The following is a 26270-nucleotide window of genomic DNA, read 5'->3' on the forward strand; positions in this document are numbered from 1 at the left end:
AAAAATCTCTACTTGCAGGGGTAAAGGAATTTTATACGATCATAAATCATTTGCTATGAACTATGTGTGTCCAGATGTTGGTGAATATCTACACTGACTTACACCTTTACAGTTTTAATTTACTTATCCATGGTTTCTCTCTTCTTTTTCTTTTTAATTCAAGAATTGTTTTTCTCATTATATTTAGACACTAGCCATTTGAGGATATCCTGATGTGGACATTAAATAGCTTGAGGGCTAGAATAAGCGCAGACTGTGGTAAATTATATAAACATATCAGTCTTTGTCTCATGAAGTTATTTTTATTGTATGTCTTCCCCCCCCCACACACACACACACACCAGCCCCCACCCCAGGTCCCCACCCCTTTACCTGGCAGGTTTTCTCAGTTGCACTTTTCTCCAACTTATAACTTATAAGAAAACTAAGCTGTCCCTTTCTGCCTCGTAATCATTATCATTTTCTTCTGTTAAGCAATTTGGACATCAGCAAGCAAAGTCCAAACCTGACAAGCCCTCATGGTACAGAGCAAATATATATTATCCTATATTGAAAACTGAGACTTGGCTTCACTGACTTTGTCTCCCCTACCTCTTGGGAAGCAGGTTAATTTATGAGGATAGCTGCGGAGAGGAAATCGACAGAGCAACTGCTTAAAAACAAAACCTATCCAGACTCAGTGCAAAGCGATCAAACTTCTCTCAGGTCTTCAGAAGCTCCGTCCTCATCTATTGGGTTTTGGATGGAGGCAGATAAGTAGGAAGCAGAGAACATTCTCACATATTGAAATATTCTTAGTGGATGGCCACTCAGGGGAGAGAAGGGCAAGTCTGTGAGTCACTGAGTCAAGTTTGCATTTTGAAAACTAATTAACGATAGCAAATGCTTGCAGCATACAGTGGCTTCAGGAGTGTAGGCAGAGAGGTAAGGCAGAGGTACCTGATTCCTGGTTTTTCTTCTCATAATAACTAGGCAGTACCTCAGCATGGAGCTGAGCAATCAAGTGCAAGAAAAAGACACCAAAAGCAATAGGACTTAACCTGAGTTTTCCATCAGCTGGAAGGAAAAAAAAAGTGTGCATTCTTGGGTAATCTTGGACTTAATGGGGCATAACACATAATCACATACATATACAGAAATCAACAAATTAATTACCCAGGTACCACAAAATTTCAGATAGGAGCTGCGACAGCTGATGATGACATTAGCAGAGGATTATCCTCTGTAGAAGAGCTTTGTACACATATTTAAAACAGCCTCTAACTCACGAAGATATTTTTATAAGCAAGCCAAAGCGCTAAGCACTAAGCCTATAAATCACTTATCTCCACAACTGTAACAAACATTCCTAGTGAATTGACTATGGAGCAGGCTTCGGAAACTGTCACAGAACTTTGTCAGGATGGTTTTATTATTCCCAGAGTCCAGATTTTGTTTTGAATTCTAACCCCTTCCCCCACTAAGTGTAAAGGATGTTAGTAATGCTGGAATTACCCTTAATAGCATTGACCTAGCTTTATGCATCTGTGTGGCTTGACGTAGGATAGTCCCGCACAGGTGAGGTTTCACCTGTCCAGGGCCTTCAGACCCACACCGGAAAAGCCAGATGAGCTTTCTGTGACCAGCATTGTGAAGCTCCTCCTTGTCTGCAGATCCGTTCTAGATAACAGGAACCTGAATGGCAGCAAGCTGGGGCTTGTCGACTCTGAGGATTTCGGTTTCCTCGGGCTAGTATTCTAAAAGCAGGGGTCATTTGGAAATAACAGTTTCAAGGCTTGGCTCCACATGAATACTAACAGAACGTCCCATTCTAATTACTTCCATGTGTGACTTAAAAAAAAAACACACAAACAAACAAAAAAAACAGAGCAGATGTATTTTTATCAGGCCCAAGAAAATATAGGCATTTTGCCAAGCCTCTGGATTACAGCTGGGTATGTAGTTTCGGTAGTAGAGAAGTTCTCTAGTTTGCACACACACACACACACACACACACACACACACACACACTACATTATTATTTTAGGAATCTCTGAAGACAGAATTTTAAGTCACAGATTGGCATGTTTTTATTTACATGAAAGCTACCCTCACCAGCGTCTACAAGACTTCCTGGGCTTGTTGGCTCTTTGCACCTCAAGATGAACTTGCCCCTTCAGGCACACCTTTCTGTGGGGTTTACAAAAGAAGGTTATGAATATTGGACTGGAACTTGATTCATGGCTTCTAGTAAAGGTATCTTAACATCCCCTGCCAGATTCAGCAACAGGCTTGCCAGAACATAGACTCTCCAGTAAGCCTACTCCTTAATCCTGTGTGAGAAAAGAAAACAGGTCCAAAGGCAGCAAGAATTGGATACGAGGGTTTGCTTCTCTTCCCTTCTTTCTGTAAAAGGGACATCACCCAAAGCAACACTGGCAATACCTACTAGTGTCCCACACATTCACAAGCAGAGAGGGCGGGCGTCTCCTACCTAGGTAGGAAAACCTCTTCAGTCAACTATGTGGTGACTGTATTTTTCTCATCAAATAAAGACAACCTTTGGCCTATTGTTAAGACAGACCTCAAGCATTCTAGATGAGTGAGAAACAGCTTTTGAGACTTCAAACTAACTAAGCTTGGAAGATTGACAACCAGGAGGAAGATCAATCAAACTGGTAGGCAATAAATTATTCAACTGCGATTGGCTTTGCACTTTGTTTTTTGTACTTTTGATGGAAGACGGGTGTGCCTGGCATGCTGGGAATTCGCATTTCAGGCGAAGTAATAAAAGGAGGCTATGGAGAGCTGACTCAGAGGAGCCAGCAAACGATGCTAGCCAGAGATGGTCTCAGCTCTGCCTGGCCACCCAACTCAGTGCTGAAGATGGACAGGTCTGCTTATCTAATTGTCACCCAAAATAATTAAACAGGATGGAACATTGCCTGTTTCTTAAAAAGAAAATGAAAGCAAGGTTTTCCAGAGGATGACGATGTAAGAGGGCAAATTACTGTGCCCAAAGAAAATCGATGGGGTGAAATTAAGTCCCTTCTTTGGAAATTAAAAGTTGTCATACTTTTGTTTCCATTGAGATTAATATAATTTATCATTGTTTGCATTTGTAGGAGATGGCTACTAGAATTTTGCCTACTTCCTACTAACCCACATAGTGACCCCTGTGAATATCATGTTTCTGCATGATAAAATCTAGGTAGTGACTATACAGACTATACAGAAGGATGGGAAGACCAAAAATGGAAGATGAAGACCATTTTAAACTTTGGGCAGAGGGCAAGGTGTCTTACAGAAGAGTGGGGGCATAGACAGACCCAGAGGGGACAGGAACTCCACAAGAAGACCAATAAAATCAACAAATCTGGGCCCAAAGGGGCCTACAGAGTCTGCTGCACCAAATAAAGACCAGGCATCGAGAGCACCCAGGCCTTTGATAACTTCTTCCTGGAGGGGTGCATTACCAGGCAACAGAGGAAGAGCATGCAGGGATACAGGAAGTCCTGATGAGAGTTGGTAAAGTGGGGTCAGGTGATAGGGGAGAAGGGCTCCCCCTTTCTGAGGACTAGGGGCGGGGCATAGCGGGGAAGAGAGGAAGGATGGTACTGGGAGGAGTGGAGGACTAGTGGGGGGGGGTGTTACAATTGGGTTGTAAAGTGAATACTTTTTTAAAATAAATTTAAATTGACAACATTCTTTTAAATTGTTTAACCTGTAAGTTCTTCCATTGTAAAAAAGACACACATATGGTGAGACACACAAAGGTGAGATTTACTAAATTACCTGGTGAGGTTTGAGCTACAATACGTCTGCTTGAAATCAAATTTTATTGCTTAGCTTTGAGATTGCAATTATTTTCTAATGCCAAACTCTTGAGTTACTCTAATGATCCAAATACACTTCACAGATGAGTTTCAGCCCAGAAAGTTATTCACTGAACAGTGTCTCAAGAAGACAGGCACTTTTAAACAATGCTAACTCAGGGGAATGCTGACATATTGGATATGGAAAGCATTGCTCCATTTTTCAAGCTTAGGAAATTTGTGCCTAGTACCTAGATGATTGAATTATTATTATACACATTGGCGATTTAAATTATAAAAATGTTTTCTTTTAAAAAATAGTGTAGGAAAATGGCATGATTTAATTTGTGCCAATGGATGAAAAAAAAGAAGCAATATAAAATTTTGTTAAATTAGTAAGCTTTATTAGTTTGAAATGGATATTATCTACTTAAATCATTATCATGCTGGAGCACAGTGTATGTTAGCGAATCACTCACAAGATTTTGGTAAAATACAACATAACTCAAACTGGCATCTTATTCAACAGGAAAAATATCTCTGAAAGAGAAAATAAACTCAAAGTAAACAACATAACTGGAGAAGTGTAAATGAATACACATAACCCGTCACTAGGTAGGAACTGAGCAAAAAGACATCCAAGTGCCCCTTGACATAGTTGGAATAAGTGGTGCCTGAAAGTTTGAGTCATTAAGTGCAAAGTAAAAACAGATGGGACAGTTTGCATTAAAAAATTCTCCTACAGATGGTAGAAAAACATAATATGAGAAAATGTTCACTGTTTCTCAGAGGATTTGATCTTAGACATCCCAAGTTTGGTCTGAAGCATCCAAGTATTGTGGATGTATTTCTTTAGAAAATACTAACTTAGAAGACTCTCCCATTTCTTCAGCCTTCTCACATTGGATTAACTTCACTCAACTACAAACATCCACAGTAACACGGTAAACAGTGCCAGCTGAAGTTAAGAACCTTGAACTTAAGTGAGGCACTGTGGACTTTGGAAGACAGTACAGGATTTCAGGATGCTCAAGGTCCACATTCAGAATTAAGATTCACTGCTCGCTTTCCAACTGGAAAAGGCCAGGGCTGGATATTAAGGTTAGAAATCTATTGACACTAAGTGCCTTTGATAGCAGCAAACCAGGGTCTGGGTCTTACCACCACAGGAAACTGAATTCTGAAAAAAAAAAAAAAAACCCCAAGAATGAACTGATAATTACATTTTTCTACCAAAGATCCAGACAACAACTCCATGGTCCAGTCCACAGTTTGATTTCTATCTTCTGATACTCCAAATAGAATCTCAGAAAACACAGGCATGGCTGCAGAGACAGCTCAGTGGTTAATACACATACCCCATAAGCAAGAAGACAGAAATTTGGATCTTCAGATTAGTACCCACACACTCAGCTACTACGTGTAATTCCTGAGCTTAGAAAACAGACAAGACATCCCACTTCAAGTTGTTTGGGTAAATTGGCCATACCAGGAAATCCAAGTTCAACTGTTCAACTGAGAAGTCATTTTTCAATAAATAAGATGGAGAGGGACTGAACAAGAATCCCAAAGTGAACAGCAGGCTGCCGCATGTACACTCACTCACATGAGCACCCACACATACACGTGCAAGGCCTGCCCATCCATGAGAGAAAGAAAGAAAATAATCTGAAACAGGCTATTGAAGGCATTCGAAACATGCTACCTAAACGTGGTGCTATGGTATGTTGATTACCTTTAAGCCGAAAGTACTCCAGAAATGGCAGGTGCTAGAAGGGGCCTCGAGGGTCCCATTTCTACCTAAGAATGTACGATAACATTTTCAATGAGGAAGACAATGTCTCTGCAATGGGAAGAGCATTCTGTGCTGAAGACTGGCTGTTGATACCACAATGGAACTGTAGAAAAGCATTTAGTAAACTAGTCCTTCTGTTCCGTTAGCATCCCCGCCACAGTGCCTGCTCATCCTCCTTCCATAGGGAAAGTAGCAATCTGTTTTGTTTCTTTTTTTAATATGTAAGTTCTTGTTCCTGTTTTCACACGTCTTCATTTTTTTTTTCTATGAAGGTGAGAATATAAAAGTGTTAAATACTCTTCCCACTTATGACACTTACCTGAGAACCAAACGTCCTCAGTCTGCCTTCCTGTGCCCCTTATGAACCTCTTCCCACCCAATGTAAGATCCCCCCAGAGTCACCACGAACTCCAACCATCTCTTCCAAGTGTGTTTGTATGCCCCATTTTCAGGCAGAGAGATTAATCTCCTGCCCCTGTCATCCACCCCCACCTCTACCTATCCTTGTGGTACACACCTGGATGCAGCTCCCAAGGAAAATATTAGACCTGTGCCACCAACTCTGCCAATACCATGGTCAGAGAACTGCCCCGCTATAGGGATGGGCACTGGATCCACACCATCACCTCCATCCATCCCTGCCATCTGCCAGAGAACTATTTGCCTAGGGCTCCAAGACTCACACCACAGCTAACTCCACCTGCATTCAATGACCAAACAAATGAGACGACGTCAGTCTCATTAGGAGGCAGGCCACTGAGATTCTGGCAATGTCCCAGTGAATATGTAGATAACACATATTGAACTATTTTTGTTTTATTTGTTTTTGTTTGTTTGTTTGTTTTGCGGGGGGGGGGTAGGTAATATGGGCTGGGGAGGACAGGAAAATACTAAGAATCAAATATGATAGGGGTGCATGATATGAAATTCCCGAAGATTCGATAAAAATATGTTGGAAAAAAAAAGTTACATCAAAGCAGAAAATCTAAGAGAAATGGATGAATTTTAGAGTCATATGACCTACCAATTTTAAATCAGGATGAAGTGAGTATTTTATTTTTAAATTTTTATTGGATTTATGCATTTTGTTTTATGTGTGAATGTTTGGCCTGTATTTATGTATGTGCATGTACCATGTGCACACTTGGTTCCATGAACATCACAAGAGGATGTTGAATCTCTTGGAAGTGGAGTTAACAGAACACTGTGAACCATAATGTTGAGACTCAAATCCTAGTCTTCTGCAAGAGCAACAAATGCTAATTGCTGAGCCATGGGGTAAGTAAAGTTAAGTAGATCCATCACACCTAGGAGAATAGACACAATTGTGTGTGTACACACACACACACACACACACTCACACACACACATACACATCCCAACTTAAAAACAAACAAAAAACCTTTTGTCAGATGTAGGGGTGGTGAAGATCTTTTCCCAGTCTGTAGGCTGTCATTTTCTTCTGTTGACAGTGTCCTTTGCCTTACAGAAGCTTTTCAGTTTCATGAGGTCTCATTTACTAATTGTTGATCTTTAGACCTGGAGCTGTTGGTATTCTGTTCAGGAACTTGTCTTCCATGCCAATGAACTCAAGACTCTTCCCCACATTTTCCTCTAACAGATTTAGTATGTCTGATCTTATGTCGAGGTCTTTAATCCTTTTGGACTTTAGTTTTATGCAGTGTGATAGATATGGATAGATTGGCATTTGCATTTTTCCACATGTAGCCATCCTGTTAGACCAGCACCATTTGTTGAAGATGCTATCATTTTCCCATTATTTTTCCATTTGGCTTCTTCGTCAAAAATCAAGATGTTTTTGTTATTTTAAAAATTCATTGACAATGAGACAGATTAACTCCTGGCAACACCCAGCCTACCTCAAAGAAGATGAGGAGCATCAAAGAAGCTACTTATGGAGGTGGCTTCAAATGTGGCAAACAAGCTATTGGGCAAAATGTCCTTGTTTCTACCACAGACAGAATTCTGCCTAAAACTGGGCAAGCTTGGATGCAGGCAAAGTCAACGGCCAAACTCTGCCAAAACAGGGTAAGCAAGTCCTCAATGGTTCCTGCCTCACAAATATGCCTGTCAGATATAGTGGACCAGAAGGCTGAAGATGATGCTCCAACATTATAGAAAGTTTTGGGTGACTGTTCAGGCAGCAAACTGTCTCTGTCATCTTCTCAGTTGGGAAGCCGTTAACCTGCACTCTCTGTTTACTTAGATAATTAATTTTGTTCCCACTCAAGTCTCTGATGGGGTTGAAGACCAGATAGTTTAGTTTTACAATTAAGCTTACTTATTTAGGAGTTAAGATGTTTTTAGATCTAGATAGATGTTTTAAATTGATAATGACAAGATATGATAGATATTGATTTACATTGAGAATTTTAGATGCACCAAGACAAGAAAGATGTTTTCTTCAAGGTTGCTAAACACAAATAGCCAAAACACTATCAATGTAACATTTATATAATTCCTGATTGTTTTGTCGTTCTTCTTGCTGTAGGTAGTTTATTGTATATATGTGTAATAATATAAGTGTATATGTAAAAATTTTCAATTTTAATTTTAAAAAGTTAAAAAAAAACCCTACAAACAAACAAACAAACAAACAAAAACCCAGGACCAGATGAATTCAGTGCATATTCTACACCAACATTCCTATAACTATTCTACAAAATAGAAAGAACATTTTCCAAATTTCTTTTACAAAGCCAGTATTATCCTGATACTAAAACCATATCTTTGATGAACATAGATTCAAAATTTCTCAATAAAATACATGCAAACTGAACTAAAAAATAACCAAATCAAAATGATTATCCATCATGACCAAGTAGGGGTGATTAACATATGTAAGTAAGTAAACAACTTACCACAAAAATAAGGCACAGAAGCCACATGATTATCGTATTAGATGTAGAAAAGGCCTTTGAGGAAATCTAATACCCATTCATGACAAAAGTCCTGGAGAAAACAGGGATACAAAGGACATATCTCAACATATTAAAGAAAACATACAGAAACACACAGCCGATATGATCCTAAACGGGGAGAAACTCAAAACATTCCCACTAAAATCAGGAATAAGACAAATATTTTTCACTCTCCCTGTTTCTGTTCAACATATGAATTATGAAATAGAGAAAAATTGGAGTAGAAGGGGGTAGGGTAGAAGAAGGAGGTTGGGAAGCATAAATATCATTAAAGACTTCTCCAAAAATAAAAGTCTTCTGGACTAGGAATATAAGCATATTATATTACTAAAGTATATCTATACAGATACATTAAAAGAATAGAAATGGAGTTGTCCTATAACAGGACCACAGTACCTCTCCTTGATCCCAGAGGCTAACAAATAGCAGAGCCCCAACAATGGATTGCTTCTTTAGGAGCTGTAGGCTAATGAAGACCCAAAGACCCCCAAACACCACAGGCTATTGCCATTGCTGCTAGGTCTCCTTCAGATCTTGATGCTTAGACCTTGTTGCTGAAGATATTCCATACTTGAGTCATAGAAGATTGAGAAATCGGGCTGATACTGACCTGGAAACTTTATTCCTACTGGCTAGCTTCAAAGTGATAGAAGGAGCTGTGCAAGCTACTGGAGGAGAAAACCAATCATCAAGCTTACCCAGCCATTAGCCCTGTGAGCTACAGGAATGATTATCCTGGTAAGACATGCCTACAGGAACAATGGTGACAGAAGTGTAACCACTTTCAGTGGAGCCAATTTCTAATAGGACTTGAGGCCTGCTCTACGTGATAAAACCCAACACATGGCTCTATTATTTGGTCAAGAACCTAGGACTTGAGAGCTGCTAGACCTTAGGAGGGAAACTACAACTATTATTATGCTAAATGGATATAATATTAAAACAAAGTCCAATGTCCAGCAATACCCATAGACTAGCGCATCTCTCAAACTTCAATCAGCGAAGCTTGTAATCGCAAAAGGTGGTGATCGGCACAAAAGCTCACAGTTGTCCAAAGTACAGGGGGAAAATGGACTGATGAACATCCAGCCCTAAATGGAACCCTCTCACGCCGTATATACTTGACCCCTTCCTCCCAAGGCTTGGGGAGTGCAGCAGAAGAGAGGATGGAGATAAAGAGGAAGAGCCAGAGGCAATGGATTACTACAAGGAAACAATGTTTTCTGGACACAGAGTAACAGCTGCGCGTATGAACCCGTAGCTATTGTGACAATGGGTACAAGACCTGTGCAAGCCAAGCCAAGTCCAGTCCCAGCATGGAGGGGCAAGACAGGTTGAGGTTCCAACCCAAACAAGAAGCTATAGGCAATTCTTAGCTATTGAGAGAAGAATTCTCAGTTTTCACTATCCTCCAGTATAAGACCACACACATTTGGGAAACATAAATTAGCCTTGATATGAAAAGGGGTGTGTGACAAAATCAGGTGGGAAGATTAGGGCAGTATCTGGGGAAGTAAGAGTGAACAGGACTAAGTACTAAAACACATTGTACAAAGTTCTCAAAGAACTAATACATTTTAAAGGTATCAAATAAAACATGGGATTTTTCTCTCTGTCTCCTTTCTTTTAGACAAGACCTTATGTAGTCCAGGCTAGCTTAAAACTGCCTAATTCACAGAGAGCATCTTTGAGTGTATGCTCCATTTGCCTCCACCCTTAAGCACTGAGATTACAGGTAATACACTGCCATGGCAGTTTGATGGGTGCTAGGGACCCAACACAGAGCTTCGTGGAAGCTAAGAACCACACTGCTGCCAAATGAGCTACATCCTCTGCCTCCTGATTATCAAAGGCCCAGCCACAGAACATACAATAACAGAGAGTATGTTTTTATACACTGACCATGCTGGACAGTGCTGCCTGGAGCTCCTGTGTTCATTATTGCCAAAGGAAATCAAGCATTCTCTTAAAGATACCATCCAATCTCCACATTTAGGCAATAGAAGTTGCTTGCCATTCTAATGTCTGCCTCTGAGTCTATGTAGCTTTTATATATATAGACAAAGAAATGCTGAGGTATTTTCATTAAGTTTTCCATACGCATCTTAAGTTTTACTGAACTTGTTGATGTTATGTGTGAGACTTGGAGGTCTCTCTTTGATTTTTTTTTTCCTAGTCTCATAAACAAAACAATTTTAAAGGGGACTTAGAGGAAAGCTTTAGGATGGTTCTCCTAGAATCTCAGAGAAACAAGGCAGGGGAGCTGAATCTCAGCATCTTTGAGGAGGGAGACGGAGAAGAGGAAAACAGAAATCTAAGCCTTTGAACTGAGTCCAAGGAGGCAGGTAGATTCAGGAAATGAATTTATGAAACAGTCACATGGTAGAGGGGGGAGGGGTCTTCAGAGATAGAGTGAGAAAGTAGAGATTGCCAGGGAAGCATGCTTGGATCCTGAGCTTTTGGATAGTATCCAAGAGGGGGACAGGGGGAGGGGGAGAGTGAGGAAGAAAAGAGAAAAGAATAGAGTTTGCAGGCTGTGTGGAGGAGGGACTTTTGGGAAAGGGTACACTCTTCCATTAAGGGGAAATTTACAGCTCCCTTTTCCTTGACACGTCTTCAGATGAATCAGATTTCCTGTGGCCAGATGTCTCTTGGACAGGTGATTAGCAAGTGCCGCTAGAGTTGCTCTTAAGAAAGAAGACAGTAGTATATACTGTTCTATTCTTTGGAACCTACCAGAATGTCATCTATCCACTCAGAACCGGAATTGTTACATTCTTTTGATCAGCAGGCACAAGGTGGGGCAAAGCTGATAAATAACTTCCTAGTGTTAGCAGGGCAAATGGGGCTGGCGCCCAACAATTCCATGAGGGCAGAGTTCATCCCCAGTAGACTTCTAAACTCCTAATTCCTGAGAAGCTAGCTACCTAACATCTCAAGATCTGAGAGACTACATCACTTAGGAGATGTGTTGAAGTGAGGGAAGGGAGGAATTAGCTAAAGCCAGTTCCTACCATGAAGATCCAAAGCACCAATTCCGAACTGTTTACAGAAGGGATTAGTGCCTAGCCTGGAATGTCAGTCACTCCCCAACACACAGCTTCCAGTCAGAGGTGTTTGTTTTGAGGAAGACATAGATAAGGAGAAAACAAACTAGGAACGGAACCACTTTCTGGCATGTCTATCCTCTGACAGGAATTTAGCCAAGGATATTTTCTACTCCTGAACAAGGACTAAATTAAGAACTGCTTCCATGTAGGGCCTGTGCTTCCAAAGCTATCCTATCAGTTTCTGTCTCCTGCTCTCATCATTAAGGCATAAATATGGTCACATAAGACCCATGTAATACAGCTAGGCAGAAAAAAAACTCAGTAGAAGTGAAAGAAAGGAGCTGGGAGTGGCTGGGAAGATATGAAGATGACCTATTTTGATTGATTCATTACAAATTGATAAGTGATAGTACCTTCTTCTGTCAGTAGTAATATTGTTGGGGTGTTTTAAAGTGTAATATTTAAGTACTTTGTGGCATAAGCATACTGCAGTCCTTCCCTCACCAAACCACAGTGTGGATCTCATTATATTTTCATACTTATGGAAATGAAACTTGTAACCCATTAGGTTACAAGTGAATGGAAGAATATTCACTTCTACTGAGTCTATGCAGGCAACGCAATGGCCTTCCTCTTTTTTTCTTTTTAAAATTTATTTATTTATTATTATGTATACAACGCTCTGCCTGCATGTACACTTGCACACTAGAAGCGGGCATCAGATCTCATTATAGATGGTTGTGAGCCACCATGTGGTTGCTGGGAATTGAACTCACAACCTTTAGAAGAGCAGACAGTGCTCTTAACCTCTGAGCCATCTCTCTCTCCAGTTCTGATGACCTTCCTTTTTCTTCCTCTTTGTGCTTGCTGTGGTTTTTGTTGTTGTTGGGTTTTTTTGTTTTTTGTTTTTTGTGTTTTTTTTTTGTGATTCAGCCCCACATTTCAACCTAGACCAATTCAGTGATTTGAAAAGTCTTAGAGTCCTAGCTTCCCTAACATTTTGCTCTATAAGCAATCCACGGGCTCCAAGCACACTCCAGCTCATTAAAATCTGTATGGTGGAATCCATAAAGCCACACACATGTAACAGGTCTCACATGGGAAGTTTATTAATGGGGAAAATACAGACACAGCCTCTGGGTGAGGGTGGCAGAAAAGAGACTAAAGAGATTCTTACAACACTTTCTGTAGCTCTTTTGCATGACTGCTAAGGAGTGATACTTTCACACACACACACACACACACACACACACACACACACACACACACACGTAATAACATTTGAAAAAAGAAAAGAACAATAAAACCACTGAATATCGGTCTAGCATGTGCATGCATGGATATAATCCCAGCATTTGGGCTGGGGATGGAGCCAGTTTGACCCACACAATAAGACCCAACCAATAAAATAAACAATAATACAACAATGAAACAAAACATGAACCATTGACTACACCTATTCTTTCACTTAAAGAAAGCAATGAGTTGTTGCAGGTCTCTCTATATTTTGCAACTGCCTTTTTGTAAGAAGAAAATTTCTCAAGTCAGTGTAAGTGCAATAATACCATCCTTTGTTTTACAGGGCTAAAATGCACTTACTCTTTGCTAGGACCCATAAGAGACCTAAAAGCAAGATAAGAGGCCGACACTGCTGCCTTCACTTTGTGTCAGCCCTTGGGCTGAAAGCACAAAGGTAAATTACTCTCCTAACCTTTCTACTTTAGCTACCTTAAATTCAAAGACAGACAAGACCTCACAGGAAAGGCCATTCTCATAGAAGAAGACTATTACCCATGAGAGCTTAGCAGTTAACAGATTGACAAGTTAGCAATTTATAGAATCATTATACTGGATGAACAAGCGCTCAGACAAAAATGGGTCAGTGATAGGCAAGATCCTCCCTTGACCAGGCCTGCATAATTATAGATATATTTGCCTTCTACTTTTAGTCTAAACCTCATATTAATACTCCAAAGACAACATTGATGTTTATAGGCTTACTTCTTTGTTCTTCTTCTTAATATATGCACGCTGAATAGGTCTTTCTCTAGTTTTCACTAGTTTTTTTTTTTTCTTTCATTGGTATCTTGGCTCTGGCAGCCAAATCCTGCCTGTTGGGGTTGGCTAAGCCTCAGCTTTAACTGAAAAGACAATATTATACAATTCCAAATTCACCTCCCTCAGGAGCAGATCACATTCTATCATATTTGTCCCAAAGAAATGCTACTTAGCATTGATAACATCTCATGGAGGAGAAGTTTCTATTTCTGCCACAGAGTTGGTATGAGTAAATGCTGGTGGCAGAATCTACCAAGTCTCAGTGTGTTACAATCATCTCCCTTGATCACATTGCTGGTAAACATGGTGAACTATATACAAGTTACAGACTGTATAATGTAGAATACGTTTCTATTTCTGGCGAAGAGAATTGACAGTGTTAACTGGGCTTGTATATTTACTTAAACTGTAACCTTGAATTTTTGCCAGTAGATATTATCAGATATGTTTATCCTGGACTATGTATCCTTTTAGCTCAAAAGACACGGAAAGGAAATATGCAGTGAGTATATCAAATGTGAGTATATCATGATGCAAATTCAACAAAGATAGAGGGAAGTCATTTAGAAAGGATGCTAGAAAAAAGATACCCTTCCTGGATTTCCTTTGCTTATAAGAGTCATAATTGATGTGCTCATGGAGAAGGAACTGGAAGTTATTACAATGTCAGTGTATTCCTCAGCCTTACTCAAAGCTTTATGCACTGTGTGTCGATGATAAGCACTATCATATGTTGAAAGTCGCTTTATACAGAGTACAGCAAACTGAAAAAACAAGATGCAAGTCACAATTTCAGGAGAAAGGAGCATAGGATATACAAATATAGAGGCAGTGACCGCATGATAAATACTATAGTTCAAGAAGGAAGTAGCAGCTAAGATTGAAAGTTGGTGGACATTAGGCAAAGGAAGAGGATGTTTAAAGAGACCCAGATGTCTGATTGTGGTGTTTGAAGAACTAAAGTTAACTCCCATTGGCTGAACACAAAATCGCAGGCAGAATATTAACTGTACTAGCCAGAAGTAAAGCTGAAGACACAATTAATCAGGGAAAGGGGAAATAAGATCCATCAAAGTTTCATTATATGTAAATGGTGGTGGTGGTGGTGGGAGAGTACAGCAATCAGATTATCATTCTGCGGTTCACCTCAGCCTGAATAACATGTTCATGGAAAGTTTAGAAAACAAATACATTATTCTCGGTCGCCTTCTGATTGGTCAAATAGAGAGCTGAATGTCCAATAGCTGAGCTGGAGAGTGAAGGTACAACGTCAGGAGCCCAGAGACAGAATCTCAGGTGGGGACCAGAGAGGAGAGAGTCACCATCAGGACACAGATGAAGAAAGGGATGGTCAGGGGAAGACTAAGATGGCAGGTAACAGGCCACATGGCTGGGGAGTAGGTCCGGCCATTATTGTCCAGTTAGAACTGCTGAGTATCTGTCCAGCTATAGTGCCCGAAGCTTTTTAGTAAATCTAAAGGTCTCCGCATCACTATTCAGAGCAAGGGCAGGCATAGAGGGAAAAAAAACCCTGCATTTTACGAGGATGGCAGCACTGGACATACTAACATGTGAGTAGGAAATATCATGAGACCTCAGCCATAGGAAAAAACTATAAGCAACTAAGAACTCTTAAAAACCAGACAAATATTCCTTCCTAGAGACAAAACCCCCAAATTGATTACCTAACACCAAATGGTTATCCCTGAAAAAAAATATATATATATACATACATATATATAACATTGTATAGACTGAACAGAATATATATATATAAAATGTTAAATATAATATATATTAAATAATTGGAGGCCGTGGATTTGAGAGAAAGCAAGGGGTGCATGGAATTGATTAGAGGGAAGAAAGGAGAGAACAATGCAGTTATATTTTAATTTTAAAAAAAAAGCCTTAAGGAAGATTGAACCCATTTGGATCTACTAACAGGGAAAGAAATCTCATTGAGATGGTAGTAAGTTAAGGAGAAAGGAGAAATCCATTTAAATACTTTCATGTAGTGAGCTGTCTGACAAGAAGAGGAAGAAAGCACTAAGGCTCTGAGCAAAAGTGGTTTGGGGCCCAATGGGGACTTAGAACTAAATCAAATATAATACTTGCTGAAGGTCCCTAGAGAACCACAAGAATTGATGCCTCTGACTTCAAAACTTCCTCTCAATGTTGCTTTCTTATTTTCCCTGATACCTTTCCACCTCTGTCTTTTAGGCCTCAGTGACCTTGTAAGATGCAAAATCATTCAAGGCCTCACTCAAAGCCCACTACCCTAACACAAGCATCTTCGGTATCTGTAATTGACCTGTAACTATAGTTTTTTGTTTGTTTTGTTTTTTTTCCTCAGCAGTCACTTAGACACATTTAGGTACACTACAGAATCATCTAAGGCTTCTCACATGCAACCTCCATACTTACCTATGTGCTTTCATTTTCTTTATGTTCAGAAGTCAGGTGTTATTTAGCACAGCCCAATGAATACTTTACATATACTTGCTATTGATTGGTAATGTATATTATAGGGCCTGCAAGCCCAAGGCGAAATGGATAAGAACCAATAATCCATAGCCCAGAATGTCTAGGCATTGGCTATCTCATAGGAGAGCTGCCTTATAGTTTAACTATGAAACAACTCACACCAATCAAGTCCTGAAGTCATCTACAGGAGAGGTGCTCAGTACTAAACTGTATGCTAACTTAAAAAATATATAAAGAGTTGGGCATGGTGGCACACACCTGTAATCCCAGCACTCGGGGAGGCAGGAGGTTCTCTGTGAGTCTGAGGCTAGCCTGGTCTACAAAGCAAGTATAGGACATCCAGAGCTACACAGAGAAATCTTGTCTCAAAAAAAACCAAATATATACGTATATGAATATATATAATTAATTGTTAAATAAGCTATTTATCATTTCAAGCCCTACAGAATATCAACTGGTTTCATATTTTCTCCATTAACTTTGAGATAGAGAACATGGAAATGAAAATCTACTCAAATGTGATGTCTGAAAAAGTTCACAATGGTTTAAATAATCAGGACTTTACGGTGTAAATTTATATCTTCTGAAACATGATAAATTCATTAATGGAAGGAAGAAAATGAAGAAGCAGACAAGTTTTTGGTTTTTTGTTGTTGTTTTGGTTTGGTTTTTGGGCTTTTGGTGTTTGTTTTGTTTTGTTTTGACTCCCATCTTCCTGATAACTCCAGCCTTGAGGGTTAACAAACTTTAATTTTAATAAAAAATACTTAATTTCCCCCTGTGTTTCTCAATTTGATATCCTCTTAGACACCCATAGAATGCATCTTTTAGTAAGTGAAAGGCATTAATAGCACAAGGTTCCCTCTGATATGGGGATCCTGGAGTAGGACAATACAAATAAAAGGTTCTAAAGAGCTGTAAAAATATAAAAATAAATGAATAAAATAAAATAAATAAAATATATATAAACAAATACTTAAAATAAATAAAAAAACATTTCCAAGCCTCATTCCAAACAAATTAAATGAAGCACTCTGGAATCAGGTACACTTATTTATTTTGTTTCAAGTTCTGATTAGTCTAAGTAAAATCTCCATTATATACTAATAGTAAGATGCCAAGGGCTAGCCCAGTGTGCTCCCATTATATTAGTCGGGACATGGTTTGAACTATGCTCAAAATTAAGGGGATGAGCTGTGGATGCCAATTCAAAAAGGCTTATAAGTCTGTATTTGTATACCCAGAAGCAACAGGGAACTCTTTCTGGCATGTTTCTATAATAAGGGGAATTTTAAAAAGAAACATTTAATTGGAAAATTGACATACTAAAATTTATGACTAGAAAGCTGAAAACAGTAAAACCGCTTTTATAAATTTCTAAATTTATTATTAACTAGGCAAATGACTATTCAGAAAAGAGTGAAAAAAGACAAATCATATATACTGGATGCTCATTGTATTTGTTTTTTAAGAAATAGAAGAAATAAACAGAGAGAGGAAAAGAGGAGGGAGGGGAAAGTGGAAGGAAGGGAGGGAGTAAAAAATCCTGAATCCCATAAACTTGAGAGCCAAGACTGTGAACTAGGTAGCCAAGGGTATGAGTCATCATCTAACTCCAGTGCGATTTGGATTTAATATGGAGGGTGTCATTTTTTTATGTCTAAGCCTTGAATAATTTCCCCTCGGCGAACTGAAAGCCTTTTAAGTGGTTCTTTAAACTTGGGGTTCCACATGATGTTCACCTAACAAATGCTACAGAATCACAGACATCCTAGGAAATATCTCCTCAGTTAAACCCACTTCCTCATGATAAGCAATTCCAATTTAACAGCACTACTGTTTATCAAACACCTCCTCTGTGCTACTTTATGTTTGTGGCGTTGCTATGCAACCAGATGATTTAGGTTTGCTAGTTTCATTTTTTTAGGAGATGAACCAAAGACCTAGTTATTTTCTAAAAATTGCAACACTGTCTAAATACAAAATATAAACTCTTAAACATTCAGATGAATTATCTGCTAAAATTTTTCTTTAAATTAGCAACAACAACAAAAAAAACCTAACAAGAACGGAGCATGCTTCTTAAAATTTAGGTTAGATGACATCACAGTATATCTCTGCAACAGTCCTTGGAGTAGACTGGATGTACATTAAGTAAAGCTGGGAAAGATTGGTATTTCTCTAAAACATTGTCCCTTTGGAGACATGCAGTGTGCTGAATTAATTATAAACAAATGTAAAAATAGAAACTCCATAGGCTTATAGCTATAAACCCAATGAAGTTTATAAGCAAGAAGGTTTAAGAATTATATCATCAATATTAATTTAATATGGCAAATGATGCCATTTCATAAGTAATATCATAATTATTGATGTGAGTCATATTGATATTCCAAGCTGATGACTCACCACGTAATCTGGACTTCTCTTTTTGTAATAACCATGTTACTGAAATATTAAATCCTTCTCCCTCTCACCCTCTCATTTGCCCCAGACAGTTGAAATTATTGCCTATGAATTAGAGTCATGAATGAATTCCTCATGACATAAGCAGACACAAAAATCTGCCTTGTAGAAAGCTGCCTCCTCACCATTTAGTAAGAGGTGTTTTGTTTGATTGCTTGTTTTTCAGTACCACTTCAGTTTTCCCCCTTCCCTCTGCAAATACAACTTAATATGGAAGAGATAAAGTTTATGATATGGAAGAGTTACAGTATCCTACCTTCCCCTACAGAATCTTCTCTTGTTCATGGTATGAGTTGCCAACACCCAGGCCAATAGGACTCTCTCTTTTTAAAATTTGGACCAAATAAGGCAATAAATATATGGCTACAGTTAATTGAGCTAAAGCCAAATGCAACAGCATCAATTACCACTTAAGGGTAATTATAGAGGCTAGAACGAGTGGGCTATGGTTACAGGACCAATTGACCCTATAGCTTCCAGGGTATCCTCAGTTTGTGACACCCCTGCATAATGGGATTATGATAAATCCTAAATTTTTTTATGAAAATAAACTTTAGTTGCCCTTCTGACTAATACAGGTATTAATAATATGGGAAGTGATGACAGATGCTATAATATGGGGAATATAGAACTTATTCTCTAGTTGTTAATAAAAGTAACAGTCCAGGATAAGAACCTAATAATTCCCGAGGAAAGGTGGTGAAAGTAAATTCATATATTTAAATTTTTTCTGATGACTGCAGTAGCAAAGCAAACTAACACAGAAATTGATACCAGAGAGTGGACTATTGCTGTGACAGGCCTCACCATGTTGTTGTTTAGGAAGATTGTGGAAGTGTTTGGAACTTGAGGATGCATAAGCCATTAAGACCTCAAAGCTTAATGGGCCTTTCTTCGGGATCTTGTAAGATAAGAACATTGAGAGCTACACAGACAAATAGAGGCCTGGCAAGTGAATTGAAAGAGAGACGTTTGAGATTCTCTCAGAGACTCTATCAGGGATGTTCATGTGCATTTTGAATTAAGGTTTTAGGTTAGCTGGGGCTGGAAAAAATGTACTTCATGATAGACAAGCATCACTGACTTGGAGTCTTCAAGGGAGTATTTCATCAAGTTAGACACAGAGAGCTGTGATCAGGATGGGGTCAAGGCTTCATCTCAAGTTGGTAGCTGAGCTTAGTGATGTGTAAGAGTCTTCCATCTGTTGCTGGTTTGGGTGATATGAGAGCTGCAGGATTGTAGGGGCAATGGAGAGCAGCTGGGATGTGGCATGGCGAGAGGTCAGGAGGGGTGAGTGGTGTAGATACAGCCTCACCTCCAGCAGAAACCTCAGGGTTGAAATGATCCTGAAGTATCGGAGGTTTGGCACCAAGAGGCATGATCTTCTGCAAAGAACCAGGAGGCAGTTGGTGAAAGTGCAGCCTTAGTTGCAACAAAGACCTCTGCATATTGGAGGTGCTAGAACCGTGGGATGGCTACCAAGGACAGCAGCATCTGTGGCAAGAAGCCAATCTGGGTCTACAAGGCAAGCTGTGTGTCTTGTGGGGGGGGGGAATCAGAGAAGTGCAGCTCAGGTAATCATAAGTGAGTCCAAGATGCAGGATATTGAGCTATAGGGTTCAGTGTTGGAGATTGCTTTTGCTTGGATTTACTTGTACCTGGTTCTTCCCATTTAAAACAAAAAGTACGTAACTTGTTTTTAATTTCAAGAAAAAGCCAGGACTCACAGTAAATCTCGACCTGTTCACTCTCTTTTGTAAGGACTGCCATGATATCATGCTACCACAGTGGTTCGCTCTTATCTTCTCAAACAACAGTATGGAGAAGAGTTTCTCTCTCTCTCTCTCTCTCTCTCTCTCTCTCTCTCTCTCTCTCTCTCTCTCTCTCTCTCACACACACACACACACACACACAACACATGCACTCACATGCACACGCACACACACATACATACACACACAAGAGAGAGAAAGAAGGAAGGAGCGGAGGAGGTCATTTATCAATCTACACTAATTCTGTAAGTGAGCCTGTCTATTCAGGAATCTTTAAATATTATCTACATGTTCACAAGAAAAAGCAAAAACTCAGAGTTATAGTCACCATTGCCTGCATGTCATCGCCTTTAAAATATACAACAGGACTCTTAAATTAAAGACTCCTAAACTGAGAGTCTTACAGTTCCTTTCAAACTGGCTCGTCAAGTAGTCATTCTCTACTCAATAAATACATTCTTTTTCTTTTCCAGTTTCTCAGTAGAATTTTTGAAAGCATTTTTGATTCCTCTTCTTACATGCAAAGTCATATTGGGTATCTTCAATAAATATCTGTAATCTGTGACTTTTCATCACCTTCATTATCTACCAGTGATCCAAGATACCATAATCTCCTCACTATGATACTGTATAACTTTCTTTTTTTTTTCCTCCTTTATTAATTTATTCTTGTTACATCACAATGGTTATTTCATCCCTTGTATCCTCCCATTCTTCCCTCCCTCCCATTTTCCCCTTATTCCCCTCCCCTATGACTGTTCCTGAGGGGGATTACCTCCCCCTGTATATGTTCATAGGGTATCAAGTCTCTTCTATTCAGCAATTAAAAACAAGGAATTCCCGAAATTTGTGGATAAATGGATTGAGCTAGAAATGATCATAATGAGTGAGTTAACCCAGAAGCAGAAAGACTCAAATGGTATATACTCACTTATATCTGCATATTAGCCCAAGGGGCATGTCCCACGAAAGCCTTCACTTACCAGGAAACTGAGACAGAGGGGAGGACATTCTAGTGGGACTCTAGATGAGAGAAGCATGGGAGAATGGCAAAGTAGAAGGATCCAGAGGGTCCTAGAAGCCTACAAGTAGAACATTATGATAGGCAGATTTGGGCACAGGGGTCCCGCTCAAACTAAGGCACCAGCCAAGGACAATACAGGCAGTAAACCTTAAACCCCTACCCAGATCTAGACAATGGACAGAACATTCTCCACAGTAGAGTGGAGAGTGGGATATTACTTTCTCACATACTCTGGTGCCTCACCTTTGACCATGTCCCCTGGAGGGGGAGACCTGGTGGCACTCAGAGGAAGGACAGCAGGTTACCAAGAAGAGACTGTATAACTTTCTACTGTTTTCCACAATCCTGAATTTTGTTTCTACTTACCACATCTACCTCTCCAATAATAACACATATTTGTTTCATAAGTGCTGAAAAATACCTTAGTAGGTACAAAGTTACTTTATATCTGTTTTTTACTCAAGAATCATCCTATACCTTCCTGTCTCTGTTATGTTTTATTGTTATGAAGCAACAACATAACCACAGTATTCTTATAAAGAAAAACATTTACTTGGGGAAATTTTTTGCACTTTTATTGATAATATTCATATTACATCTCAATTATTATCCAATCTCTTGTATCCTCCCATTCCTCCCTCACTCCCTCCCTCCCACTTTCACCCTACTCCCCTCCCTATGATTGTGACTGAGGGGGACCTCCTCTTCCTGTATATGCTCATAGGGTATCAAGTCTCTTCTTGGTAGCCTGTTATCCTTCCTCTGAGTGCCACCAGGCCTCCCCATCCAGGGGATGTGGTCAAATAAGGGGCACCAGAGTTCGTGTGAAAGTCAGACCCCACTCTCCACTCAACTGTGAAGAATGTCCTGTCCATTGGCTGGATCTGGTTAGGGACTTGGGGGTAATCTTACTAGCACAGAGGTTAAGTTTATTGTCATCATGACAGGAAGTATGGCATCACACAGGAAGACCTGGTGCTTGAGGGGTAGCCTGGACTTCTACATCCAGATTGGCAGTCAGCAGGAAGGGATAGTGACACTGGGCCTAGCTTGAGCTTCTGAAACCTCAAAGGCCACCCTCAGTGACACACTTCATCTAACAAGGCCACACCTACTCCACAAAAGCCACATTAACTCCAACAAAGTCACATCTCCTAATATTGCCACCTCTATGGGCCTCTTGGTGCTATTTTCGTTCTAACTACCACACCATCCTGTCTCAGGCAGAATATAAGCTAAAGCCTGTATCTGTGCCTGCATGGATGGCTCTGTAGCCTTTCTGACTTTATATCCTATTGTATTAATTACTTGTCTTACTGTTGTAATTGTGACTAGGAGCAACTTAAAGTGGAAAAGGGTTGTTTTGTCTCATAGCTGGAAGGGATACAGTCTATCATAGTCAGAAAGGCAGAAGGAGCATGGTAGGAAAGGTTACATTGTAACTGTAGTCACACAGCTGACAAAAATTAATGCTTTCTCCTTTCTCTTCAATCAAGACAACACCCACTGGATCATGTCCTCCACATTCTGGCTGAGTATTACATCTTGTAAAAACCTCAGTCAAGCCTTTCCAGAAAGACCTTAACAGATACTTCCAAGGTATCTATGGTAATCTAAATCCAGGCACATTGGCAACAAAGGTGAGCCATCATAACTCCACTTTTTCCCCTCAATCTAATACTTAACACATGACTTAAAAACATGGCATCCCATCTCTGGTCCCTAGACTCTCATTTTTTTAATCTCAAAATGCAAAATACATTTATCATATGTCTAAATTTCCCCAATTTTTAACTGTCTCATGCCTGTTCAAAAGCTTGAAGCTCAAAATTTCCATTGTTATGAGAGACAAATTCTTAAATGTGAGCCTCTACCAAATGCAAAACAAGTAACATACTTCAAATATTCAGTAGCATTCTCATTTCAAACATCCAATATTTAATTTTCACTCTTAAGGGGAAGAATGATGACATAAGGAAAGAGCAAGCCAAAATAAGACCAACCAAATTCCAACTGGGCAAATATCAAATCCTGTAAGTCCACGTTGTGCGTGTTATCTGGGCTCCAACAGGCATAGGTAGAGCCGCCCTTCCAGCTCTGCTGCCTGCATCACATATAGGCACTCTGTTGGACAGATCCCATTTATACATTTGTTTTTTCTTGGTGGACATCCCACAGGGTTGTCACCTCTAGCATCTTAACGATATTAACCTACACCTTCAGAAAGTCATTCAATTACTTTTCCTAGCCTCTCTTCAGGGAATCCAAGCCTTCTAAACAATTACGGGCCTTAGAAGTTTCCTGCAATCTTGGTTCAAGTCTCCACCACAATCTGGTTTTCATGTCTTTCACAGTTACAACATCGGTACCAAGAAAGTATGTTGCCAGGTTGAGCTACCAGTTCAAGATGTAGCATCATGCTCCTCGCCCAGAGTTACAGTAGTCTTGAAGTATCTTCAAGGCTGATCCTAGGGAATCCCTTATAAACAGCAAACATGCCAGCTACGTGTTGGCTGAACATAGTGAGCAAAGAATGACTTTGCTAGATGAGAATTTTAAAAATTGTTTAATATTATTATAGGAAAGCTTCTGGATCAGTTTTAATTCATTCTATTTCAAGGCTCTCCAGCCCATTTCCATAATCTTACCTATTGCTTTTTCATATCCAGAAAACAAACAAAAAAATCTCTAAAGAAGTTTGGTGGCTTGTGTTTGTGACCCCAGAACTAGGCAGATCACCACAAGTTCTAGGTCACCTAGACTAAACCTAGGAGCAAATCTATGGCTAAACAGTGAGATTTTTGTCTCCAAAATATAGAGTCAGAGGGAAGAAGGAAAAGAAGGAGAAAGAGGAGGAGGAGGAGGAGAGAAGAGAATGAGTTATTGATACTAAAGATAAAAGGTGAACGCAGAACCAACCACCCACAAATTCATTCTTCTACCTTTGAGTATAAGAAAGTCTGGCCTTCATGGTAGGTGTTACTAATGATAAAGACTTCCTGACTCAGATGTTACCTTGCCAGTCCCATCTTTCTTGATCGATGGAGAGCAATCATCAGTAGCATCATTAGAAGAGAGTCATCATAATACCAAGTATAACAGGTCCAATATGTGTCATACGCTTAAGTGCTTCCTCATGTTATCCTTTCCATATAATTTCTCTCCGTCAATACGCCTGGCCTAAATGACTTCGTCTATCTCACTGAACGTGTATAATTCTTACCTCATTCTAAGATCTAGTCAGAATGATAGGTTCCTGTGCTTACTTCCGAGTTGGACTTGCAAAGCCAATGGAATAAATGAAAATAAATGCACGGGTGAGTAATAAACCCTTTCCACGAATTGTTACCAACAGAATAATTTTTACAGACTGACTCCTAAACGGTTCTGTAGTGGAGTGTTATCATTCTATGTTGCCTTGGAGTCCATTCTGATGATGAATTAGACTTGCTCATACCACAAGCAGAACAAAGTCACCTTTGACATAGTTCTCAGTTCTCTGCCTCCTCCCAGTCTCACAATGCGGTTGGTCCAGATATAGATCCTGTATAACCGCTCACGGTGAGCACCTCCCTATGGGCCAGCTGGTTGCAATTTCCTTTACGAGTGCTCTGACCCCTCATAGCCAGCCCACATGGATTGCCTAAATATGCTTCAGGGATGATCTCTCAGTCACAGATCGGTCAATGAAATGCATGCTCACTTGCCCTAAACTCCTAACAGAAGAATAAATGTTATCCTATGGTCTGTGGTAAATCCAATGCCCTCACCAAGCTTCCTCGGCATCCCCTGAGGCTGTATCTTCATAGTTATCCTGGTCCTGTATGTTTATCAGTACATTGCATCTGATGTCAGTGACGTTACATCCCCTGCCCTTTACATATTGTCTCTAAGTAACCCTGCAAATTATCCTCCCAGAGTACGTGTGTATCTAATGTGTTAGTTATTATTGAGAATGACAGAGAAACTTATAAGACCTCTACATATTCCAAATTTTAATATTACATAAAATATTGTTTTACTTTTGTTTTTAAACCCTGCTTCAATAGCGTCTTGCTGTTCCTCTTTCTCCAGAGTCTACCATGTTAGTCAACAATATCTGTTTCTTTTTTCCCCTGGTCTCCTTCATTATTCTTAAAATCAAATCATTTCACAGCACAGCACATTGGCTTTTCTCTTCTCATAATCTTAAAAATCAGCACACTTAAATTTTTATATTGTACTGAAAAATATATTTTCAAACATTTGACAAAAACAAGTTCACTTTACTAAAGGGAATGAGAAGCTAACTAAGTTTTGGCTTCTAAGAGACTTGAGCAGTTGTAGTACTAACAGCTGCCTAAATCTAAGTCTTATCAAATATGCACCAGAGTGGGAAAAGAACAATAAAGCCACATAAAACTCTAACTTTTGTTATTACTACAGGAAAGAGACCATTGCAATTTTAAATTGCTTATAACGAGGAAAAATTACCATTAATTCAACATGGCTACATTTTAAATCAGTCCTCAACTATTCATAGTGAACAACAAAGTTGGGTGTTCTAATGCAGAAGAGAGAATAAAGGAGAGCTGGTTTAAAATCACTCCAGAAAAAGAGAGTGCTCAAGAAGTCCTACTAACAATGGTGGTGACAGATTATCTGCACCATTGGCTGCAAGAAGAACCAATGAATCATGTACATGTAAATAAAAAAAAAAACACTAGTAAGTGAGGAAAAATATGTTATTCTTTTTAGTAGAATGTCAATATATAAACATGAATAGAATAGTGGAAGAGAAGGTGAAAACAGTGTAAGAGCCAGAAAGAATAAAGGCTACCAAGAAAACCAGGCCTTCTAAACCAACATGATCGAGGCTTGTATGAATTCTCAGATCCTGAAGTGC

At 39.5% G+C, this 26270-nt stretch overlaps 1 long non-coding RNA gene across 1 annotated transcript; it reads right to left on the minus strand.

Moving 5' to 3' along the window:
- Positions 1 to 438: 438 nt before the first annotated feature.
- On the minus strand, positions 439 to 24717 carry LOC311584915. The gene is made up of 3 exons (XR_014775034.1): positions 24609 to 24717; positions 8472 to 8562; positions 439 to 1056 (listed from the first exon to the last, which is right to left on the minus strand). It is a non-coding gene; the product is annotated as an uncharacterized lncRNA (long non-coding RNA).
- Between the last annotated feature and the right edge of the window lie 1553 nt (positions 24718 to 26270).

Source organism: Acomys minous (genome assembly GCF_964271855.1).
Source record: "Acomys minous genome assembly, chromosome: 15".
Classification (NCBI taxonomy): domain Eukaryota; kingdom Metazoa; phylum Chordata; class Mammalia; order Rodentia; family Muridae; genus Acomys; species Acomys minous.